Source organism: Talpa occidentalis, unplaced genomic scaffold (genome assembly GCF_014898055.3).
Source record: "Talpa occidentalis isolate TD23 unplaced genomic scaffold, MPIMG_talOcc4v2.1 talOcc4.4, whole genome shotgun sequence".
Lineage (NCBI taxonomy): Eukaryota > Metazoa > Chordata > Mammalia > Eulipotyphla > Talpidae > Talpa > Talpa occidentalis.
In genome coordinates, this window is record NW_023604295.1 from 26,734,880 (window position 1) to 26,748,965 (window position 14,086).

At 35.7% G+C, this 14,086-nt stretch overlaps 1 protein-coding gene across 1 annotated transcript in view; it reads right to left on the reverse strand.

Moving 5' to 3' along the window:
- Window positions 1–14,086, reverse strand: part of ZMAT3 (zinc finger matrin-type 3) — a 304,442-nt gene that overhangs the window by 44,424 nt on the left and 245,932 nt on the right. Inside the window, exon 4 of the mRNA XM_037525131.2 lies at window positions 8,719–8,824. The gene's annotated coding sequence lies outside the window, so the exon portion shown is untranslated. The remainder of the gene's footprint in view (window positions 1–8,718; window positions 8,825–14,086) is intronic.

Sequence of the window (14,086 nt, forward strand, 5' to 3'; positions counted from 1 at the left end):
CCCAAACTATTAGTTTTACCAAACATACATAATGTCTGAAAGTTTCCACTTTTAACATTACCCTAAAGATTTACTTTATTAAGTTAATTTACATGTTTTAATACATAATTTGTGTACAAAGGGTATGTGATATTGTGAAAACAAAGCCCCACACAGCTAAAGTTCTATGAAATAAAGATAACAGGAAAGAATAATAAAAAGATAAGCCATTAACTCAAAAAATTACTTGAAATATATGTAATCAACAAAGTAGATTAGTATAATCAGATCTATAGATATAGGTATAAATACGTATACGTATACGTATAGGTATATACACATACATACACAAGCATATGTATAATTCATAAGTATATATACAGTAAAATATGTATTTGTGAATTAACTACATGAGGACAAATTAATTATTTAAGAACAAAACCCAATAGAAAAATAGGCAAAAGTAATGAAAAGAACTGGAAGTAAAATGCTCAATAAACATGTATAATGATGTTTAGTCAATTATCAATGGAACACAATTTTTAAGTAAAATTAAAACTTTTATTTTTCAAAAGATAGTGGATGGACAGGATCTTTGAGACATCAGTTTCTACAGGGAGGGATATGAAGGGTAAGTATCTGGAGGGAACAGTCAAATCTGGAGCAGAGCTAGAGAAGTGAATACCACTTTAATTGTGGACTTCCAGTCTTTAGAATTGTAAGAAATAAATTTTTGTAGTTTAATAGTTCAAGTCACCCAGTCTTTGGTATATTTTTATGGCAGCCAAAGAAACCAATAGTGGGGCAAGGGTTATGACGATGTTTCTGGTTTCTGGTTATCGATGTCAACTTGTTTCCTAAGTCTGAAAGTCGTCAACGTGTCTGGAAAGTTACCTGAGTAAATGGCCATAGGTCCCTTTGGGTAAGGACTGAAGCTACCATCCTTGCATGCACATGTTATGGCATCTTAGGGTCCTATCTCTTGGGAATCTGGCCACCCATTCAGTCTCTGGGTTCTGGATCTGAAAACTAACTCAGATTAAAAAAAGAGATAAAAATCAAACAGTAAAAAATTCATCAGTTTGACATGTACCATACAGTGACTAATAGCACATTCACAATATTGTATAACTATTGTCACTAATTCTAAAATATCTTCATTACCTTTAAAAATAATCCCCAAGATTCCCAACCAGAACACTGACATTGGCATAACAATCCTGTCTTAGATGAGTCAATTGTTTATGAAGACTGGTGACTCAAAATACTTAGTCCTAAATATGACTCAAAATATTAAGCCCTAAATGTCTCTTCTCTCATTTCAGGAGATAAAGCCTTTTTTTACTTAAAAGGAGACCCTGTGACTTTCACATTTGCTTTGTAAGTGTTAAATTCCCTCAGCATTTTACTCTATCTCTGTAGGGGATCAGTACCACTTAATGATATAATCAGCCAATTTCCTGTCCCCACATATATTGTCCACATACCACCAAAGTCTGAATTCAGAAAAGAGGCAGCCTAGGTGTTCTCTACCAGAGCATTTTCCTAAATCACCACTGGTCAAGTGCTAGCAAGTTGGCTGTCATCTTATGTTAGAAATTATCTTTGCCTCACATGCCACCGGGATGGGGCTGTCATTGCAGCCAAATGGTGAATGATCCAGTCCACAATCATCACTGCTGATGCCTCACTGCATCACTTCAAAGCCTTGAGTAAGAAGAAACTAAGAAGGCATTAGGAGTGTAAGAGATTTATTGGAAATTGACGTCTATGAAAGTTAAAGGGAATGAAGCAGGGTCAGGCAGGAAAAGTCTTCAAACAACAATCCAGAAATGACTATCATGGCCAATGCAAAGGGCACCTCCAGAATTAAGCTGCTAGAACTTTTGCATTCTACTTTATAACATGCTTGAATATAGAAACAATTTTTCAAATTAGTATTCCAGGGGGAAAAGGAGGAACAGCGTGTTTTGGGATAAATGGACAAAATGCTATAGCAGCAAATAAATCAATTATTCAAAATTGTATGGTACCTCAAAACATATTTTCAATTTCTTATTAATTTTCTCTTCTCTCTTGAGATAACAATATCTTAGAGAATCCGGACCCCCATAAATATGTGGATAGAAATAACAAGAGGTTTGCTTGTTCATTTGTTTTTTACTATACTATAAGCTATAAAAGGAAATCATGAAGAGGAAGCACTCAGAATGCAACTACAAAAAGAGAGGGGCAAGAAGGAAATTTCAGGCTAAGGTCAGATATTTTGTAGAAAAAAATCACTAGTGACATAAAATAGGTCAATATATTTTTCAATCTTGTATTATTTGTTAAAATACAATTTCAATGAAGAAATTGAGATTTTGCCTTCAAAGCTGCAAATTTAACACATGTAAATTAAATTTAAACTTCAAATAGTTCATGTGATATATCTCACCCCATTTATTATTTTTTGTTGCTACTGTCCTCTAAATACTCACACATATTGTTAAAATAATTGTTTGCACTTTGCAAATAAATGATTTTTCAAATAAAAACCCAATGAAAAACTAGATCAATATTCATCTTTAATATGTTATTTTTGTTTGAATACACAGTTGAGCATGTAAAAATGTGTCCTTCAGTGGTATAATACAAAAAGGTCAATTGTTTCAGTTTGGGTAGCAGTTTTTGATGCAAAAAGTATGTTGGCCATGTCCACAGTGCCAAATTTTTGTCAAAATTTCTCCTTTTTCAGTAACCTTATTTTCCACAAGACTTCTTTTTTGAAATGTTTTTGGGGTTAACATTGGTTTACATCATTGTTTACATTTTAGAAGTGTAGGATCCCCCCCTTCAGTCATTGTTGCCAAAGTGCACCCACCACCAGAGAAACCCATAGTCCACCACCACAGACCCTTTGTTCTCATCCCTTCCCTCCCTACCTCCTTCCTTCTCCCTCTCTAGATGTTCCCATTCCATAGTCAGGTTTCAAGGGTTCATTTTTTATTTTAGCTTTATTTTTTTTTTTATAAGATTTATTTATTTATTTATTTATATAAGCACTGGGTACAGTCAGAAGCGCGGGAGGGTGAGAGAATTCACCAGAGTCAGAGTGGAGAGCAGAGCAGGCAGATGGATGAAATACACTGCTGAGGGGAGCAGCAGGCAGCAGGAGAGGTCTGCGCGCCATGTGGGACCCTTGCTGGCAGCGGGGGATTGAACCAGCGCTGCAGAGGCTGTGGGCAGCTTCACAGCCCAGCGCTCAACCGCTGCACCACCAGGGGAGGCCCTTTTATTTTAGCTTTATCTGAACCTTTGTTTCATTCCACACATAAGTATTTGTCTTTCAGTATTTGTCATCCAGTATTTGTCTTTCTCCTTCCAGCTGATTTCACTTCCTTATGGCTGCATCCATATTGGTGCAAAAGTTTATTTTTCTTGATAGCTGAATAGTAGTCCATTGTGTGTGTGTGTGTGTGTGTGTGTGTGTGTGTGTGTGTGTGTGTGTACACACACCATATCTTCTCAATACATTCATATGTTTTGGGTCATACAGGCGTTTCCATATCTCCACGAGAATTTTTAAGCTGATTTTAAATATTTTCATATTTTTTATTACATGTAATATTGTATTATAACATTCTTTAACTCTAATATTGGTTTTAAAGGCATCTCCAGTTATTTCATTTTTATTTAAATAGTGGTCTGTTTTAGTTTGAAATTTGTAGGGATTCTTTCTTTATAATTTGGTTAGCATTTAAAAACCACTAAAATATGATTTGTTTTATGTAGTTCCTTGCAAATTTATCCCCACAAGTTATATTAAGGTTCAAGATATTTTGCACTTCCATAACAATATATTGTTCACCAAACATCCACGTGCAATTAGACAAGTCCATGTGGCTAGTTTGGGGCTGGGAAGGAAAATAATATATGTCATTTGGCCAAGTTGTTTTGAGACAACAGTCATGCTATGAAAGCAGCCTGTTTCCCTCAATTCCTTCAGAGCAGAGCTGCCGTAGAGAGTCAGAGCTCCCACAGTCCTCAGGACAAGTGAGAAACAGACATTGAACTGTTAAGCTACTAAGATTTTGAGGTTAATTTTCTACCACACATACCCTAGCATCTGAGTATATTCTATATTTTTTGATTAACTGCTGCATCTTACTGTTGATTCCCACTACAATGATTGGAGTAATGCTAATTACCTCTTTTAGGAGAGATCTATCCAGCCTTTCAAGTTGTTAGAAGATGAGGGCTATGTCTAAAACTATGCCACTACCTTTTAGTGGTTGAAACTAAAGGAAGAAGAATGACAACCAGTCGACCTCCCTTATTTCTCCAACAACTTTTTCACTATTATTTACCTCCCTCTTCAGAAATCGTATTCTGACCAAAGCTTGCATTCCTTTCAAATCTGGAGAATAAATAAAGCTTAGCAAAGTAAATAGAAAGAAAAATCAGTGCATCTTAGAGATAGAAAGGACAAAAGAAACCTATCTAAACTCAATGCTTTAATTTATAAAGGAAGAAAGAGAGGCCCAAAGTGGCCTGAGTATCTTGATGACTGTCATGCCACCACTCACAACAGGGGCAGGTATGAAAGTTCAGGTCTGTGTCACCAGCACAGAATTCCTTCTGTGTAGAACTTCCTGGTGTTACTAAACAACTGGATGGAGAATTAGGAAAAAGAGGAAAGATGAAATATTCTAATAAACCATTCCAATTCTAATTTGGTCCTCTAGAGGAAACACTGAGGGGCTCTAGTCCTGGAAGGACAGGAAGTCCTTCTTCCGGAGTCACTTCCATCCCAGCAAGTACTAATTTCAAAACAGCTTGATTTGACATTTACCTTGAAGTCTAGTGAAAACGTCAATGGTAGACCTACCCAGTCAACATTTCTTTCAAAGCCACAAGTTTTCTAAAAGTGAAATAAAAAACAAAGCAGTGTTTTGCTTTTTGCAGAATATAAAAAGGGGAGGGGGTAAAGAGAAAAGGACATTATGAGAGGCAGGACAAATATAGTCAGTGAATATATTAAATGTTATTGTCTGACTTTAATTTTCTGAGGACTTTTTAAATTTTCTGAGGACTTTTTAAATTATCACCAATGAGGTGATCTACTCATTTCTAAACTTTAAAATCATCATCAGGAAAACATTTATGAACTTTGAGCAGCTGGAGTACAGGAACCCAGGAGAGAGAGTGTTCCAAATTGCACTCCATTGCATTGTACCACTTAGAGTTCAATTTGCTCCCTTTTCTTGAATTTTATACCACATTTTCACTTTAATACATAAATTCTAGTCTTAAAATCACTCTATACATTATTAAATAGTACATCATAATCATAATTTCCACTTTTTATCAAATATTAACTGATTTAAATTTTAAAATTAATCATGAAGGGCAGCACTATTCAAAAATATCATGTTCAAAAATACTATTCAGAATATCATGTTAATTAAAAAAGAGCATTACAACATCAACTTTTTGGTATTATGTGGAAGCAAAGTACTACGAGGACCAAATAAAAAAAAAATTTGAGTATTACAAAAATATTGAAGCACTGAAGTGAATAGAGAGATAATGCTATTATTTTAGGGGAAAAAAAAAAACTTTAGCCTGGCCGACTCCTGGAACTCCTGAACATTCTTCAAGATTTCCCCTGCTATTTGCTTAGCTAAACCTTATTTATTCCTTATTTATCAAACGTTGACAAATTATTGAACAAATATTTAGACTATTACAAAGTGCTATGGAAGCACTTCCTCTATGCTGATTTTATAAACCTCAGATACCACATGAGGAATTAATTTGTTGCTCTTGTACTGGCGAGAATTATACTTCAGTCTTTGAAGACCCTAATTTAAAATACAACTTTTATACTTATGTCTTCAGATTTTTACACTCAGCTAATTTGCTTGTTTCCAATCATAACATGCACTCTCATATTTTTATACTTCCATAGCTTTGAATGCTATTTCTATATCTGTAATTATGTTCCAACTCCCTATATGCACACATGCATGTGTGTGTGTGTATGCGCGCATGTGCACACACACACACGCACACTACTTTCAAGTGTTTCCTCTTTTGCTAAGGCTTGAGTGTCAAAAAAGAATGTAAACATATTGGAAATCTTGGAAATCCCTCCTCTATTTCCCATAGCATTATGTGAATGCTCTTAATAATGGGTAGTTGTGTGATATATCTGATTTTCTTCTCCACTGGACTGAGCAGTATGCCACACATTTGTATAGCCACTACCTAGCTCATTTTCTCTCAGAGTAGACATTCTATAAAATCTTGATGAGTGATTTAGATGGGTAATAAAAAATCAGAATTCTATATTAGAGGCATGATTTTGACTTGACAAATGTCAATATTCCATTATCTGATAATCTGGTATGGTAACATCTGGATAAGACTTAAGAAGTCCCACAAGACTTATTCAAGGTTTATGATAATGCATTGTTATGCAATACTAAAGTAAGGCAAAATATGAGGTGGTATAGGAGGAGATGCAGAAAAGGAGAAAAAGAATCACAATAGGAAAAGAAAGGGAAGTAGAAGGAAAAGAGGAAAATAACATCAATACTATGCTAGGCACTATTCTAAGCACTTTATCTCATTAAATCTTTATAACAATATTATTTAGATTCCCATTTTAAAAGAGGCTCCTAAAATTTAAGAAACTTCTAAAAGTCACAGACAGTAGGTGATAAAGCCTGACCACAAAAATTCCATTTACCTTTAGCTTCATCTGTCAGACTAATTCAATACTAAATCCACTTGTTATACAAACTGTATACATTTCCTTAGCACAGCCTTTTACCATCTTGATTTATACATCATACTGCATTGGAAACAGGAGAATGCAAAAATAAAATAATGTGAAATTACTATTAAGTACTTCTAATTTATACCATATTAGAAATCTTTGCCAAAGATGGAATGCATTAAGAAATTTGATGTAGGGGCCTGCCTAGTGCCCTAGGGATTAAATCTCAGCGCTACCACCTTTACTGCCTGAGTTCAAATCCCCTACCAGGGAGCTAACCTATAGAGTACAATAGACCTTTCTCATTTTCCTGGCTGCTCCCCTTAGCAATGTTTTTCAGTAGACCTGCCTGTTCTGCTCCCTACTCTGTCTTTGGTGAATCCTCTCACATACACTGCCCACCCCACCACACCCCCACACCTCTGGCCTACACCCCAGTTCTTCTACAAAAAAAGTTAATAAAATCTTTAAAAAAAAACTGCTTAAAAATAAATTTGATTTGATCAGATTGATGGACTTTATACATTGAATGCTTTCTATGATTTATGAATGGACAAATAAATATCTGGAATATATTCATAGATCTTTTTCTTTTTATGATATTTAATCTTTTCCTGCCACTCTAAATTTCTTGATTCCTCTAGCAGACATGTCTCATTTCTTTCCCCTGCCCCCTCTCTCAGAACCTCTATACCCTCCCATCTCTTTACTATTTTGTTGACTATATTAAATTAAAAAAATAGAAACTTAATGGAATTAGAGACAAAGCAGTGAAGAAAACTTAAATAAAGATTATTAATGTCCTGTGAAATAACAGAAATTAGAGCATCTATGAAAAAAAAGAACAGAATGCTATGAAAAGGAACATTCACAAGGAAGATAGGTTAGTTATATATTGCTGTAAAGCAGATTAACCCCAAACTTAGAAGCTTACAACAAACATTTACTATTTCATATGGTTTCTGTCTGTCAAGAATCTAGGAGTAAATTAGCTAGATGGTTCTGGCTCAAGATCGCTCATGAGATTGCAGTCAAGCTGTCAACTAGGGCCCCAGTTTACTGAAGACTTGACTGAGGCTGCAGTCAAGATGGCTCATTAATATAGCTGTTGGCAGGAGACCCAAGTCTCTTACAACATGGATCACTCCATAACACCATTGTGCTTTCTTACAGCCTGGCAACAGGCTTCCACCAGAGCAAGCAATCAGAGAGAAAGCAATCAGAAAGCCATAGTATCTTTTATGATCTAGTATACAAAGTTGTACTTTTTTCCTATTCATTAGAAACAAGTTGTACTAAATCTAGCCCAAATTCAAGGAGAAGGCTATTAAGTTCCACTTAGATGGGAGTATCAAAGAATTTGTACAGATAGTTTAAACCACCATACAAGAAGAAAAATAGCTTTAAGAAATTATAAATATGCTCAAAGCATAACCTTCGAAATAAAAATTCAGTACAAACATGAAAAGGTACAGTTGAGAAAAGCTGACCAAAAAAATCAATGATGGAAAATAATTGTTAAAAAGAAAAAGAAGAAGAAGCTCAAACTCCCAACTAATTGGAAGTTCAGAAAGAGAAAACAAAATTGAATGAATGAATGAATGAATGCAGGGAAAACAAGGAAAATTCTTCCCCGAATTGAATGATACAAATCTTCAGTTTCATAAGTTGTCCCTTACTGCCTAGCACAAAGTACGAAAAATGATCCAAACCCAAAAACACTGTAATACTAGGAATATAGGGGAGATCCTAATAGCTTACATAGTGAAACACAGGTCATGTGATATTTCTCAATATTATTGTAATTAAAGACAACAAGACAATGTCTTCAAAATTCTGAGAGAATTTAATTTTCTGTCTTATTTCTATAATCAGTTATACTATTTATTAACTAAATTGTGTCACCCTAAATTTCTGTTGGAACACAATCCCCATTGTAATGATATTTGAGAGGGCCTTTGAGAGATACTTACCATTAGATGAGGTTATCAGGTTGGGGTCTTCATTATAAGATTAGTGCCTTTATAAGAAGAGACACAAGGGAACTTGCTCTGTATTTCTTCCACCATGAAGACATAGCTAGAAGGTAATCAGTTGGAAGTTTAGAAGGAAACTCTCAACAGAGCATTCTTGTCCCCCCAGCCTCCCATCTCAGACTTCCAACCTCCAGAACTGTAAGAAAATTAATTCTGTTGTTTAAGTTACCAAGTATATAGTATTTTGTTATGGCAACCCAAGATGACTAAAACACTACTCATTAATTGTGAGGGCTAAATAAAGACATTTTCAGACATATAAGATTGCAAAATTTTATCTGTCATGCTCATTAAAATGAGGGCATACAGAAAGAAGTAAAAGGATGAGGTCCAAGAAGCAAAAGATTTGATACAGGAAAGTCATACTCAGGACAACTGTATATTTATGTTGTTTCAAGTTGTAAACAGTCCAAACTGGAGAAGAATGGAGTGTCCCAGGGGAAAAAAGTAAGAAATAAATTATGTTAGGTTTGATCATGTGTATAGTTGACTGATAATGTAAAGAATTAGCATAAACACATAGAAAATGAAGCAAATGAAAATATGGGATAATGTTAACTTCAAGGAAAATGAAAATTGTACAAGAAAATAATCATGATATACTGACTCACAAATAATGTCTACATAATTATAAATGATACATTCACATTTAAATGATTTAAATGTATTTAGGAAATAGGAACTAACACAATAAACATGCCCATTCACCTGAAACATATTGTTTTTGTTTTTTAAAGATTTATTTATGCATACATGAACTGGGGTATAGGTCAGAGGTATGGGGGATGAGAAGATTCACCAGAGACAGCATAGGGAACAGAACAGGCAGATGCACTGAAACACACTGCTGAGGGAAGCAGCAGGTGAGCCAAGAGAGGTCTGCTGCGCCATGTGGGTAGCTCTGTGGCCTGGGATTGAACCCATGCTGCAGTGGCTGCGGACAGCCCCATAGGTTGTGTCTCAACCTCTTTGCGCCACCAGGGAGGCTCTAGATCATATTGTTTTGTTTTGTTTTGTTTTGTTTTAATTGCAAGTTTCCAAGCACCACCTAGCTGGTATTCATAGTCAATATATTTGAGGTGGGGACTAAAAACTTGTAGATAGTAGTAAGTTCCTCTGATGTTTTTAAAAAATTTTCAAATCTGGAAACCATTAATTTATAGAGGCCTGAGGAAAGTGAGATAAACATCATTATAATTATCATCTTTCTCTAAAATTATTGGACTTTTTTTCCAACATTCTGCTATAAATAAACTCACTCTTTTTGATGGATGGCAGAATTATCTTCAAATTACAGACTCATAATAGAGGAGGAAAGAGTTTTAAAGCAAATCTTAAACTAAATTTTAGTTCCATATAGTGCTTTTCTCAGATTTATAAAAATAGAATGGTAACCTGTTCTCTAGCAGCACTAAAGAAAGGATAAAAGAAAATTACTTAAAATACACAAAATAGCCCTAGGGTATAGAAGCTTCCTGACATTGAGATTTGTTAAACACTAACATGGTTTCCTAGAAAGTTAAAAATATTCGTCTTTAAGAGTTTTTAGAAATTTTGGGCATTTGTGTTGTTTCCAAAGCTTAGCTATTATAAATTGTGCTGCTATAAACATAGGGGTGCAGGTGCTCTTTGGAATTAATGTTTCTGTGTCCTTTGGGTAAATACCTAGGAGTGGAATTGCTGGATCATATAGAAGCTCTATCTTTAGTAGGCTGAGGAATCTCCACACAGCTTTCCATAGTGGTTGGACCAGTTTGCACTCCCACCAGCAGTGCGGGAGAGTTCCTTTCTCTCCATATCCTCACCAACATTTTGTTGTTGCTAGTTTTTTTAATATGTGCTATACTCACTGGTATAAGATGGTATCTCATTACGGTTTTGATTTGCATTTCCCTGATTGCAAGTGACATTGAACATTTTTTCATATGCCTGTTGGCCAGAAGATGTGGTACATATACACAATGGAATATTACTCAGCATTCAAAAAAGATAAACACATGCAATTTGCAGCAACATGGATGGAGTTGGAAGGGATCATGCTCAACAAAATAAGGCAAAAAGAAAAAGAAAAATACCAAATGGCCTCACTCATAACAGGAATCTAGAAAACCTAAATATGGACCAGGAAAAAGAATAACTATAAGAAAGAAAAAAAATCAAAATCAACAACTATGAACCAGAGATACTCAGGGGTGGGAGGGGAAGAGGGATTGGGGTCAAAATTGAGGTTGCAATTGTATGGGGAATATAAAAATTTAAAAAAATGAAAAATGATGTAAAAAATATATAAAATAAATAAATTAATAAATTTTAACAAGAGTTTTTAGAAAATATTTCCCATCTGTCTGAGTTTAGAGAATTAAGTCAGGAGAAAAGAAGATAGGGGCCTCCCTGGTGGCGCAAGGGGTTAAGTCACAGCACTATGAAGCTATCCACAGCCACTGCAGCACAAGTTTGATCCCAGGCCAGGGAGGTGGCCCATATGGCACAGCTGACCTCTCCTGTCTTGCCTGCTGCTCCCCTCAGCAGTGTATTTTAGTAGATCTGCCTGTTCTGTTCCCCACTGTCCCTGCTGAATCCTCTCACCCCACACACCTCTGGTCTGCACCCTAGCTCTTGTATGCATAAATAAATAAATCTTAAAAAAAGAAAAGAAGATAGCTAGAAAGACTGAATATATCAATTCCTTCAACAATACCGATAAGTGCCTAGCACTGTGTATGTTCAGGGTATTTTAAGATACCATTTTCAAATTTACTTACTCATAGAATACTTCTCAAATGAAATGTGTAGAGTTCCATCACGAGGAACTTCTAATGTAATGTTTGTTTATATAAGAAGTAACAGAAGAAAAAAATCTCAGATATAAAATGCTGAAGGGAAATAAAAATAATATTAACAAAACACATCAAGCTTAATAAAACAGCTTTTATGTTTTGTTATAAAATAAGATTGACATTTGCAATTATGTTTATATATTTACATAATAGAATTCATAGAAGCAACTACACTTTTTAGAACTTGAAGAATTCATCAAGGTAATCATATACAAAATAAATACATAAATCAACAGCTTTACATAATCAGTTATAATATGTAATGGGGGAGTTGTAGTATGGTACTGTTTCCTAAAGCAGTAAAACTTATAAAATACTTACCAATAGGTTACAGGAAATATACAAATTCTATATGAAGAACTTGGCAGTGATTTACTGAACTATTCCAGTGAATACTTGAACAAATGGAGAATTTCTAGAACTGAAGACTCAGTGTTGTAAAGATATCAATTCTTCTTAATTAACCATAGTTATAAAGCAAGTCTAAATAAATTCCCATGTGTGTGGATGGGTTGGTGATTCACAAAGTATAGAAAACTGATTATAAGTTCAAGAATAAATACATTAAAATACAAAAACAGGTGGCACATTGACATAGAAGTTTAATGCTTTCTTCCTTTTACCAAAAATTAAATTAAATGGATTATTTGATAAGATAAACTCACAAAGAAAAGGAGGACAATAGGAGAGATAAGTTGACAAGAAAACAATATGAATAAGTTCCTGGAAGATGGAAAACAGACAGGGAAATAACAGAAAAGAAGAGAATGCTTTGAATGAAATGTCTACCAAAGAGAATCATGTTGACTTGTGTCACTCAACTCTTGAGAGGCTCAAATTATGAAGAATCGGTTGTAGGAATAAGAGGCAGGAATTCAAACAGAGAAATTAATAAAAATCTATATACAAACTGCCAAGTCACTATAATCTGGAAAATTGAAATCAGGCCTGTGCTTAGACACAACAGGCATAACAGTATTGGCGAGTAGTAGTTTATGAAAACCTGCATCTTAACTGGTGGAAACCAGGAAACTTCTTTAATTCTAGTAACTCTTGGAATCAGATACATGCCTCACGTGCAGCACACTAGATCCTGTTTTAGAGAAAATGAATAGCCCTGAACAACAAGTAATCTCTAATAATGTAATGATCTTAAGAACTGGATCACTCTACAGAAACCTACCATAGTACCATCCAATTCTTTTTGGCACCTTATTCTGAAAAACAAATAGACCCTCTGGGTCACCAAACATTTGAGGAACGTTTCTAACATAAAATGCTGAAATGTACAAAATGGGAGAAAAGGAACCCCAACCCAGATGCAAGAAAATAAATAGAAGAAATCATCCAGCTATTTCTTCATGTTCCTTGGTGGAAAAAGGGAAGACACTGCATATATAATAAAAGAACAGGAAGTTATTAACTTTAAGTAACCATCAGAGAACAAGAAATAGCCTAGAAAAATAAAAACATATAGAATTTTTCAAATTCAATAGATGGATTGAATAAGCAAAATCCAATAAGGAACTGTATTGATAAAATTCAGATTGTGCAGTGAAGAGGAGTGATTAAAGAGACAGATTATAATGCAGATAACATTAACAAAACAAATTCATATATGAAGTAAAATATCTAATAAGAATTCTAAAAGAGAGAAAAATGGAAGAAATGATCAAAATTAATTTTTCCAAAGAAGAATTTCCAGAATAAAAGAATGTATTGACACCAGGAAGAGTGAAACTGGAGTCCTGCAGCACAAGCTGTGGGGCATGGCCAGCTTTTCTTTGGCTCAGCCCTACACCTGAGCAATGGCCCCTGAAGGCTGAGAGGCAGCGGTGGTTTCCCACTTGGCTGCCCAGCATGTACAGCAGCCAATGTGCCATTCTTCCCACCTACCACCAGAGCATGTTGCCTGTGGGCAGCCCCTCCCTTGGTGCAAGCCAGGTTTAAGTGCAGGAGCTCCTAAGACTCATCAGGTTAGGCTGTCTTGCAGTGGGAGGCTGCAAGTCAGTTATACAGAGGTCCATTTCAATGGGCCTGGCTTTTGCTGCTCCCCAGTGCTGGCTGGGTTTGAATACCAGAGTCCCTTCCCTTGGGGTTCTGGCAGCCAGTCCCAGAAACTTGCTGCTGATAGGCAATGCAACTGGCAGTACAAGCAGTAGCTGGTGGCAGGCATTTTACTACCCATCACCAGTGGCCCACTGAGCCTCAGGCTACTGTAAAAGGCTGGCAGTGATCGCAGGCAGCAGTGGTTTCCCTGCCACACCAACCCAGGCATGCAGCCCCACTAGGGATGCAGTAGCAAGGAGCAAGCTATGGCAGAGGAGGCAAGAGCAAGTAGCCTGCCACAGGTTTAGGGATTCAGGGAGAAGCTGGAGCTGCAGGCAGTAGAGGCCATTGGAGACCCGGGCCAACATGACTGGCTCCCACCAACATTACCTGCAGCAGCTCTCCCCTGCCAACTTTCA